General features: G+C 43.2%; 21 non-coding genes across 21 annotated transcripts; 10 read left to right on the top strand and 11 right to left on the bottom strand.

The window, feature by feature from the left end:
- Positions 1 to 368: 368 nt before the first annotated feature.
- Positions 369 to 457, bottom strand: Trnay-gua. Its single transcript is given in 2 exon segments — positions 369 to 404; positions 421 to 457. It is a non-coding gene; the product is annotated as a tRNA-Tyr (tRNA).
- Positions 458 to 705: 248 nt separating this feature from the next.
- On the top strand, positions 706 to 777 carry Trnaq-cug. The gene has a single exon. It is a non-coding gene; the product is annotated as a tRNA-Gln (tRNA).
- A 358-nt stretch (positions 778 to 1,135) lies between these two features.
- Trnay-gua lies at positions 1,136 to 1,224 on the bottom strand. Its single transcript is given in 2 exon segments — positions 1,136 to 1,171; positions 1,188 to 1,224. It is a non-coding gene; the product is annotated as a tRNA-Tyr (tRNA).
- A 248-nt stretch (positions 1,225 to 1,472) lies between these two features.
- Positions 1,473 to 1,544, top strand: Trnaq-cug. Its single transcript has one exon. It is a non-coding gene; the product is annotated as a tRNA-Gln (tRNA).
- Positions 1,545 to 1,902: 358 nt separating this feature from the next.
- Trnay-gua lies at positions 1,903 to 1,991 on the bottom strand. Its single transcript is given in 2 exon segments — positions 1,903 to 1,938; positions 1,955 to 1,991. It is a non-coding gene; the product is annotated as a tRNA-Tyr (tRNA).
- A 248-nt stretch (positions 1,992 to 2,239) lies between these two features.
- Positions 2,240 to 2,311, top strand: Trnaq-cug. The gene has a single exon. It is a non-coding gene; the product is annotated as a tRNA-Gln (tRNA).
- Positions 2,312 to 2,669: 358 nt separating this feature from the next.
- On the bottom strand, positions 2,670 to 2,758 carry Trnay-gua. The gene is given in 2 exon segments: positions 2,670 to 2,705; positions 2,722 to 2,758. It is a non-coding gene; the product is annotated as a tRNA-Tyr (tRNA).
- A 248-nt stretch (positions 2,759 to 3,006) lies between these two features.
- Positions 3,007 to 3,078, top strand: Trnaq-cug. The gene has a single exon. It is a non-coding gene; the product is annotated as a tRNA-Gln (tRNA).
- A 358-nt stretch (positions 3,079 to 3,436) lies between these two features.
- Trnay-gua lies at positions 3,437 to 3,525 on the bottom strand. Its single transcript is given in 2 exon segments — positions 3,437 to 3,472; positions 3,489 to 3,525. It is a non-coding gene; the product is annotated as a tRNA-Tyr (tRNA).
- Positions 3,526 to 3,773: 248 nt separating this feature from the next.
- Trnaq-cug lies at positions 3,774 to 3,845 on the top strand. The gene has a single exon. It is a non-coding gene; the product is annotated as a tRNA-Gln (tRNA).
- A 358-nt stretch (positions 3,846 to 4,203) lies between these two features.
- On the bottom strand, positions 4,204 to 4,292 carry Trnay-gua. The gene is given in 2 exon segments: positions 4,204 to 4,239; positions 4,256 to 4,292. It is a non-coding gene; the product is annotated as a tRNA-Tyr (tRNA).
- A 248-nt stretch (positions 4,293 to 4,540) lies between these two features.
- On the top strand, positions 4,541 to 4,612 carry Trnaq-cug. The gene has a single exon. It is a non-coding gene; the product is annotated as a tRNA-Gln (tRNA).
- Positions 4,613 to 4,970: 358 nt separating this feature from the next.
- Trnay-gua lies at positions 4,971 to 5,059 on the bottom strand. Its single transcript is given in 2 exon segments — positions 4,971 to 5,006; positions 5,023 to 5,059. It is a non-coding gene; the product is annotated as a tRNA-Tyr (tRNA).
- Positions 5,060 to 5,307: 248 nt separating this feature from the next.
- Trnaq-cug lies at positions 5,308 to 5,379 on the top strand. Its single transcript has one exon. It is a non-coding gene; the product is annotated as a tRNA-Gln (tRNA).
- A 358-nt stretch (positions 5,380 to 5,737) lies between these two features.
- Positions 5,738 to 5,826, bottom strand: Trnay-gua. Its single transcript is given in 2 exon segments — positions 5,738 to 5,773; positions 5,790 to 5,826. It is a non-coding gene; the product is annotated as a tRNA-Tyr (tRNA).
- A 248-nt stretch (positions 5,827 to 6,074) lies between these two features.
- On the top strand, positions 6,075 to 6,146 carry Trnaq-cug. Its single transcript has one exon. It is a non-coding gene; the product is annotated as a tRNA-Gln (tRNA).
- A 358-nt stretch (positions 6,147 to 6,504) lies between these two features.
- Trnay-gua lies at positions 6,505 to 6,593 on the bottom strand. Its single transcript is given in 2 exon segments — positions 6,505 to 6,540; positions 6,557 to 6,593. It is a non-coding gene; the product is annotated as a tRNA-Tyr (tRNA).
- A 248-nt stretch (positions 6,594 to 6,841) lies between these two features.
- On the top strand, positions 6,842 to 6,913 carry Trnaq-cug. The gene has a single exon. It is a non-coding gene; the product is annotated as a tRNA-Gln (tRNA).
- Positions 6,914 to 7,271: 358 nt separating this feature from the next.
- On the bottom strand, positions 7,272 to 7,360 carry Trnay-gua. Its single transcript is given in 2 exon segments — positions 7,272 to 7,307; positions 7,324 to 7,360. It is a non-coding gene; the product is annotated as a tRNA-Tyr (tRNA).
- Positions 7,361 to 7,608: 248 nt separating this feature from the next.
- Trnaq-cug lies at positions 7,609 to 7,680 on the top strand. Its single transcript has one exon. It is a non-coding gene; the product is annotated as a tRNA-Gln (tRNA).
- A 358-nt stretch (positions 7,681 to 8,038) lies between these two features.
- Trnay-gua lies at positions 8,039 to 8,127 on the bottom strand. The gene is given in 2 exon segments: positions 8,039 to 8,074; positions 8,091 to 8,127. It is a non-coding gene; the product is annotated as a tRNA-Tyr (tRNA).
- Between the last annotated feature and the right edge of the window lie 239 nt (positions 8,128 to 8,366).

The raw sequence follows: 8,366 nt of genomic DNA, 5'->3' as shown, positions 1-8,366 counted from the left end.
GGTGGAACCTTCGTTTAGTCTAAATTTTCTGTAATAAGCGTTTCTCGCCGAGGAAGTAACAGCGATAGGCTCAGGGGTGTAGTTTCTACGTTTGTATTAAAAACGAGATGTCTATGAAACGGCTGAATATTGGTGCGACTATGTGACCTATATAGCACATTAAACGAGTAATGCCTGTAAGAGCAAGCAATTTTACTATAATTCGAAGAAATATCATTATCCTACGAAGGCTAAGAATCCCATGATTATCAACTAGCTACTAGAAGCTGAGCAAATGAATTTCCTTTAAAATAGGTTTAAAACATAGGGAGGTTCTGACCGAGTGGGCATGCTCTGGAGCCTCTTTGCTCCTGAGATTAGAAAAACAGTCCTCTGGGCCGGATTTGAACCAGCGACCTATGGATAACTGTGAATCTTCCACTACAGTCCACCGCTCTACCAACTGAGCTACCAGAGGCCCTGCATACTTTCTTATTCGTACTGATTGCTTTACGTCCGTCCCTGTCTTTCGTTTCCACACACTGCTACTCAGCGCTGCCATATAGACGCACAGGAAATGCAGTCATCGGCTGCAAGTGCAAACATTGCCCAGATTAAGTTTTATAATGCTCGATCGTGTCAATTATGTTAAAAAATGCAAGTAGGAAGTGTCTGAAGTACGTCAGAACACTGCTAAGTGTATTTACGAGTCCCATTCTCCTGTCTGGTTCCATGGTGTAACGGTTAGCACTCTGGACTCTGAATCCAGCGATCCGAGTTCGAATCTCGGTGGAACCTTCGTTTAGTCTAAATTTTCTGTAATAAGCGTTTCTCGCCGAGGAAGTAACAGCGATAGGCTCAGGGGTGTAGTTTCTACGTTTGTATTAAAAACGAGATGTCTATGAAACGGCTGAATATTGGTGCGACTATGTGACCTATATAGCACATTAAACGAGTAATGCCTGTAAGAGCAAGCAATTTTACTATAATTCGAAGAAATATCATTATCCTACGAAGGCTAAGAATCCCATGATTATCAACTAGCTACTAGAAGCTGAGCAAATGAATTTCCTTTAAAATAGGTTTAAAACATAGGGAGGTTCTGACCGAGTGGGCATGCTCTGGAGCCTCTTTGCTCCTGAGATTAGAAAAACAGTCCTCTGGGCCGGATTTGAACCAGCGACCTATGGATAACTGTGAATCTTCCACTACAGTCCACCGCTCTACCAACTGAGCTACCAGAGGCCCTGCATACTTTCTTATTCGTACTGATTGCTTTACGTCCGTCCCTGTCTTTCGTTTCCACACACTGCTACTCAGCGCTGCCATATAGACGCACAGGAAATGCAGTCATCGGCTGCAAGTGCAAACATTGCCCAGATTAAGTTTTATAATGCTCGATCGTGTCAATTATGTTAAAAAATGCAAGTAGGAAGTGTCTGAAGTACGTCAGAACACTGCTAAGTGTATTTACGAGTCCCATTCTCCTGTCTGGTTCCATGGTGTAACGGTTAGCACTCTGGACTCTGAATCCAGCGATCCGAGTTCGAATCTCGGTGGAACCTTCGTTTAGTCTAAATTTTCTGTAATAAGCGTTTCTCGCCGAGGAAGTAACAGCGATAGGCTCAGGGGTGTAGTTTCTACGTTTGTATTAAAAACGAGATGTCTATGAAACGGCTGAATATTGGTGCGACTATGTGACCTATATAGCACATTAAACGAGTAATGCCTGTAAGAGCAAGCAATTTTACTATAATTCGAAGAAATATCATTATCCTACGAAGGCTAAGAATCCCATGATTATCAACTAGCTACTAGAAGCTGAGCAAATGAATTTCCTTTAAAATAGGTTTAAAACATAGGGAGGTTCTGACCGAGTGGGCATGCTCTGGAGCCTCTTTGCTCCTGAGATTAGAAAAACAGTCCTCTGGGCCGGATTTGAACCAGCGACCTATGGATAACTGTGAATCTTCCACTACAGTCCACCGCTCTACCAACTGAGCTACCAGAGGCCCTGCATACTTTCTTATTCGTACTGATTGCTTTACGTCCGTCCCTGTCTTTCGTTTCCACACACTGCTACTCAGCGCTGCCATATAGACGCACAGGAAATGCAGTCATCGGCTGCAAGTGCAAACATTGCCCAGATTAAGTTTTATAATGCTCGATCGTGTCAATTATGTTAAAAAATGCAAGTAGGAAGTGTCTGAAGTACGTCAGAACACTGCTAAGTGTATTTACGAGTCCCATTCTCCTGTCTGGTTCCATGGTGTAACGGTTAGCACTCTGGACTCTGAATCCAGCGATCCGAGTTCGAATCTCGGTGGAACCTTCGTTTAGTCTAAATTTTCTGTAATAAGCGTTTCTCGCCGAGGAAGTAACAGCGATAGGCTCAGGGGTGTAGTTTCTACGTTTGTATTAAAAACGAGATGTCTATGAAACGGCTGAATATTGGTGCGACTATGTGACCTATATAGCACATTAAACGAGTAATGCCTGTAAGAGCAAGCAATTTTACTATAATTCGAAGAAATATCATTATCCTACGAAGGCTAAGAATCCCATGATTATCAACTAGCTACTAGAAGCTGAGCAAATGAATTTCCTTTAAAATAGGTTTAAAACATAGGGAGGTTCTGACCGAGTGGGCATGCTCTGGAGCCTCTTTGCTCCTGAGATTAGAAAAACAGTCCTCTGGGCCGGATTTGAACCAGCGACCTATGGATAACTGTGAATCTTCCACTACAGTCCACCGCTCTACCAACTGAGCTACCAGAGGCCCTGCATACTTTCTTATTCGTACTGATTGCTTTACGTCCGTCCCTGTCTTTCGTTTCCACACACTGCTACTCAGCGCTGCCATATAGACGCACAGGAAATGCAGTCATCGGCTGCAAGTGCAAACATTGCCCAGATTAAGTTTTATAATGCTCGATCGTGTCAATTATGTTAAAAAATGCAAGTAGGAAGTGTCTGAAGTACGTCAGAACACTGCTAAGTGTATTTACGAGTCCCATTCTCCTGTTTGGTTCCATGGTGTAACGGTTAGCACTCTGGACTCTGAATCCAGCGATCCGAGTTCGAATCTCGGTGGAACCTTCGTTTAGTCTAAATTTTCTGTAATAAGCGTTTCTCGCCGAGGAAGTAACAGCGATAGGCTCAGGGGTGTAGTTTCTACGTTTGTATTAAAAACGAGATGTCTATGAAACGGCTGAATATTGGTGCGACTATGTGACCTATATAGCACATTAAACGAGTAATGCCTGTAAGAGCAAGCAATTTTACTATAATTCGAAGAAATATCATTATCCTACGAAGGCTAAGAATCCCATGATTATCAACTAGCTACTAGAAGCTGAGCAAATGAATTTCCTTTAAAATAGGTTTAAAACATAGGGAGGTTCTGACCGAGTGGGCATGCTCTGGAGCCTCTTTGCTCCTGAGATTAGAAAAACAGTCCTCTGGGCCGGATTTGAACCAGCGACCTATGGATAACTGTGAATCTTCCACTACAGTCCACCGCTCTACCAACTGAGCTACCAGAGGCCCTGCATACTTTCTTATTCGTACTGATTGCTTTACGTCCGTCCCTGTCTTTCGTTTCCACACACTGCTACTCAGCGCTGCCATATAGACGCACAGGAAATGCAGTCATCGGCTGCAAGTGCAAACATTGCCCAGATTAAGTTTTATAATGCTCGATCGTGTCAATTATGTTAAAAAATGCAAGTAGGAAGTGTCTGAAGTACGTCAGAACACTGCTAAGTGTATTTACGAGTCCCATTCTCCTGTCTGGTTCCATGGTGTAACGGTTAGCACTCTGGACTCTGAATCCAGCGATCCGAGTTCGAATCTCGGTGGAACCTTCGTTTAGTCTAAATTTTCTGTAATAAGCGTTTCTCGCCGAGGAAGTAACAGCGATAGGCTCAGGGGTGTAGTTTCTACGTTTGTATTAAAAACGAGATGTCTATGAAATGGCTGAATATTGGTGCGACTATGTGACCTATATAGCACATTAAACGAGTAATGCCTGTAAGAGCAAGCAATTTTACTATAATTCGAAGAAATATCATTATCCTACGAAGGCTAAGAATCCCATGATTATCAACTAGCTACTAGAAGCTGAGCAAATGAATTTCCTTTAAAATAGGTTTAAAACATAGGGAGGTTCTGACCGAGTGGGCATGCTCTGGAGCCTCTTTGCTCCTGAGATTAGAAAAACAGTCCTCTGGGCCGGATTTGAACCAGCGACCTATGGATAACTGTGAATCTTCCACTACAGTCCACCGCTCTACCAACTGAGCTACCAGAGGCCCTGCATACTTTCTTATTCGTACTGATTGCTTTACGTCCGTCCCTGTCTTTCGTTTCCACACACTGCTACTCAGCGCTGCCATATAGACGCACAGGAAATGCAGTCATCGGCTGCAAGTGCAAACATTGCCCAGATTAAGTTTTATAATGCTCGATCGTGTCAATTATGTTAAAAAATGCAAGTAGGAAGTGTCTGAAGTACGTCAGAACACTGCTAAGTGTATTTACGAGTCCCATTCTCCTGTCTGGTTCCATGGTGTAACGGTTAGCACTCTGGACTCTGAATCCAGCGATCCGAGTTCGAATCTCGGTGGAACCTTCGTTTAGTCTAAATTTTCTGTAATAAGCGTTTCTCGCCGAGGAAGTAACAGCGATAGGCTCAGGGGTGTAGTTTCTACGTTTGTATTAAAAACGAGATGTCTATGAAACGGCTGAATATTGGTGCGACTATGTGACCTATATAGCACATTAAACGAGTAATGCCTGTAAGAGCAAGCAATTTTACTATAATTCGAAGAAATATCATTATCCTACGAAGGCTAAGAATCCCATGATTATCAACTAGCTACTAGAAGCTGAGCAAATGAATTTCCTTTAAAATAGGTTTAAAACATAGGGAGGTTCTGACCGAGTGGGCATGCTCTGGAGCCTCTTTGCTCCTGAGATTAGAAAAACAGTCCTCTGGGCCGGATTTGAACCAGCGACCTATGGATAACTGTGAATCTTCCACTACAGTCCACCGCTCTACCAACTGAGCTACCAGAGGGCCTGCATACTTTCTTATTCGTACTGATTGCTTTACGTCCGTCCCTGTCTTTCGTTTCCACACACTGCTACTCAGCGCTGCCATATAGACGCACAGGAAATGCAGTCATCGGCTGCAAGTGCAAACATTGCCCAGATTAAGTTTTATAATGCTCGATCGTGTCAATTATGTTAAAAAATGCAAGTAGGAAGTGTCTGAAGTACGTCAGAACACTGCTAAGTGTATTTACGAGTCCCATTCTCCTGTCTGGTTCCATGGTGTAACGGTTAGCACTCTGGACTCTGAATCCAGCGATCCGAGTTCGAATCTCGGTGGAACCTTCGTTTAGTCTAAATTTTCTGTAATAAGCGTTTCTCGCCGAGGAAGTAACAGCGATAGGCTCAGGGGTGTAGTTTCTACGTTTGTATTAAAAACGAGATGTCTATGAAACGGCTGAATATTGGTGCGACTATGTGACCTATATAGCACATTAAACGAGTAATGCCTGTAAGAGCAAGCAATTTTACTATAATTCGAAGAAATATCATTATCCTACGAAGGCTAAGAATCCCATGATTATCAACTAGCTACTAGAAGCTGAGCAAATGAATTTCCTTTAAAATAGGTTTAAAACATAGGGAGGTTCTGACCGAGTGGGCATGCTCTGGAGCCTCTTTGCTCCTGAGATTAGAAAAACAGTCCTCTGGGCCGGATTTGAACCAGTGACCTATGGATAACTGTGAATCTTCCACTACAGTCCACCGCTCTACCAACTGAGCTACCAGAGTCCTTGCATACTTTCTTATTCGTACTGATTGCTTTACGTCCGTCCCTGTCTTTCGTTTCCACACACTGCTACTCAGCGCTGCCATATAGACGCACAGGAAATGCAGTCATCGGCTGCAAGTGCAAACATTGCCCAGATTAAGTTTTATAATGCTCGATCGTGTCAATTATGTTAAAAAATGCAAGTAGGAAGTGTCTGAAGTACGTCAGAACACTGCTAAGTGTATTTACGAGTCCCATTCTCCTGTCTGGTTCCATGGTGTAACGGTTAGCACTCTGGACTCTGAATCCAGCGATCCGAGTTCGAATCTCGGTGGAACCTTCGTTTAGTCTAAATTTTCTGTAATAAGCGTTTCTCGCCGAGGAAGTAACAGCGATAGGCTCAGGGGTGTAGTTTCTACGTTTGTATTAAAAACGAGATGTCTATGAAACGGCTGAATATTGGTGCGACTATGTGACCTATATAGCACATTAAACGAGTAATGCCTGTAAGAGCAAGCAATTTTACTATAATTCGAAGAAATATCATTATCCTACGAAGGCTAAGAATCCCATGATTATCAACTAGCTACTAGAAGCTGAGCAAATGAATTTCCTTTAAAATAGGTTTAAAACATAGGGAGGTTCTGACCGAGTGGGCATGCTCTGGAGCCTCTTTGCTCCTGAGATTAGAAAAACAGTCCTCTGGGCCGGATTTGAACCAGCGACCTATGGATAACTGTGAATCTTCCACTACAGTCCACCGCTCTACCAACTGAGCTACCAGAGGCCCTGCATACTTTCTTATTCGTACTGATTGCTTTACGTCCGTCCCTGTCTTTCGTTTCCACACACTGCTACTCAGCGCTGCCATATAGACGCACAGGAAATGCAGTCATCGGCTGCAAGTGCAAACATTGCCCAGATTAAGTTTTGTAATGCTCGATCGTGTCAATTATGTTAAAAAATGCAAGTAGGAAGTGTCTGAAGTACGTCAGAACACTGCTAAGTGTATTTACGAGTCCCATTCTCCTGTCTGGTTCCATGGTGTAACGGTTAGCACTCTGGACTCTGAATCCAGCGATCCGAGTTCGAATCTCGGTGGAACCTTCGTTTAGTCTAAATTTTCTGTAATAAGCGTTTCTCGCCGAGGAAGTAACAGCGATAGGCTCAGGGGTGTAGTTTCTACGTTTGTATTAAAAACGAGATGTCTATGAAACGGCTGAATATTGGTGCGACTATGTGACCTATATAGCACATTAAACGAGTAATGCCTGTAAGAGCAAGCAATTTTACTATAATTCGTAGAAATATCATTATCCTACGAAGGCTAAGAATCCCATGATTATCAACTAGCTACTAGAAGCTGAGCAAATGAATTTCCTTTAAAATAGGTTTAAAACATAGGGAGGTTCTGACCGAGTGGGCATGCTCTGGAGCCTCTTTGCTCCTGAGATTAGAAAAACAGTCCTCTGGGCCGGATTTGAACCAGCGACCTATGGATAACTGTGAATCTTCCACTACAGTCCACCGCTCTACCAACTGAGCTACCAGAGGCCCTGCATACTTTCTTATTCGTACTGATTGCTTTATGTCCGTCCCTGTCTTTCGTTTCCACACACTGCTACTCAGCGCTGCCATATAGACGCACAGGAAATGCAGTCATCGGCTGCAAGTGCAAACATTGCCCAGATTAAGTTTTATAATGCTCGATCGTGTCAATTATGTTAAAAAATGCAAGTAGGAAGTGTCTGAAGTACGTCAGAACACTGCTAAGTGTATTTACGAGTCCCATTCTCCTGTCTGGTTCCATGGTGTAACGGTTAGCACTCTGGACTCTGAATCCAGCGATCCGAGTTCGAATCTCGGTGGAACCTTCGTTTAGTCTAAATTTTCTGTAATAAGCGTTTCTCGCCGAGGAAGTAACAGCGATAAGCTCAGGGGTGTAGTTTCTACGTTTGTATTAAAAACGAGATGTCTATGAAACGGCTGAATATTGGTGCGACTATGTGACCTATATAGCACATTAAACGAGTAATGCCTGTAAGAGCAAGCAATTTTACTATAATTCGAAGAAATATCATTATCCTACGAAGGCTAAGAATCCCATGATTATCAACTAGCTACTAGAAGCTGAGCAAATGAATTTCCTTTAAAATAGGTTTAAAACATAGGGAGGTTCTGACCGAGTGGGCATGCTCTGGAGCCTCTTTGCTCCTGAGATTAGAAAAACAGTCCTCTGGGCCGGATTTGAACCAGCGACCTATGGATAACTGTGAATCTTCCACTACCGTCCACCGCTCTACCAACTGAGCTACCAGAGGCCCTGCATACTTTCTTATTCGTACTGATTGCTTTACGTCCGTCCCTGTCTTTCGTTTCCACACACTGCTACTCAGCGCTGCCATATAGACGCACAGGAAATGCAGTCATCGGCTGCAAGTGCAAACATTGCCCAGATTAAGTTTTATAATGCTCGATCGTGTCAATTATGTTAAAAAATGCAAGTAGGAAGTGTCTGAAGTACGTCAGAACACTGCTAAGTGTATTTACGAGTCCCATT

This window comes from Schistocerca piceifrons, unplaced genomic scaffold (assembly GCF_021461385.2).
Source record: "Schistocerca piceifrons isolate TAMUIC-IGC-003096 unplaced genomic scaffold, iqSchPice1.1 HiC_scaffold_1763, whole genome shotgun sequence".
NCBI classification, from domain to species: Eukaryota; Metazoa; Arthropoda; class Insecta; order Orthoptera; family Acrididae; genus Schistocerca; species Schistocerca piceifrons.
This window is presented reverse-complemented; position numbering and strand designations above follow the sequence as displayed.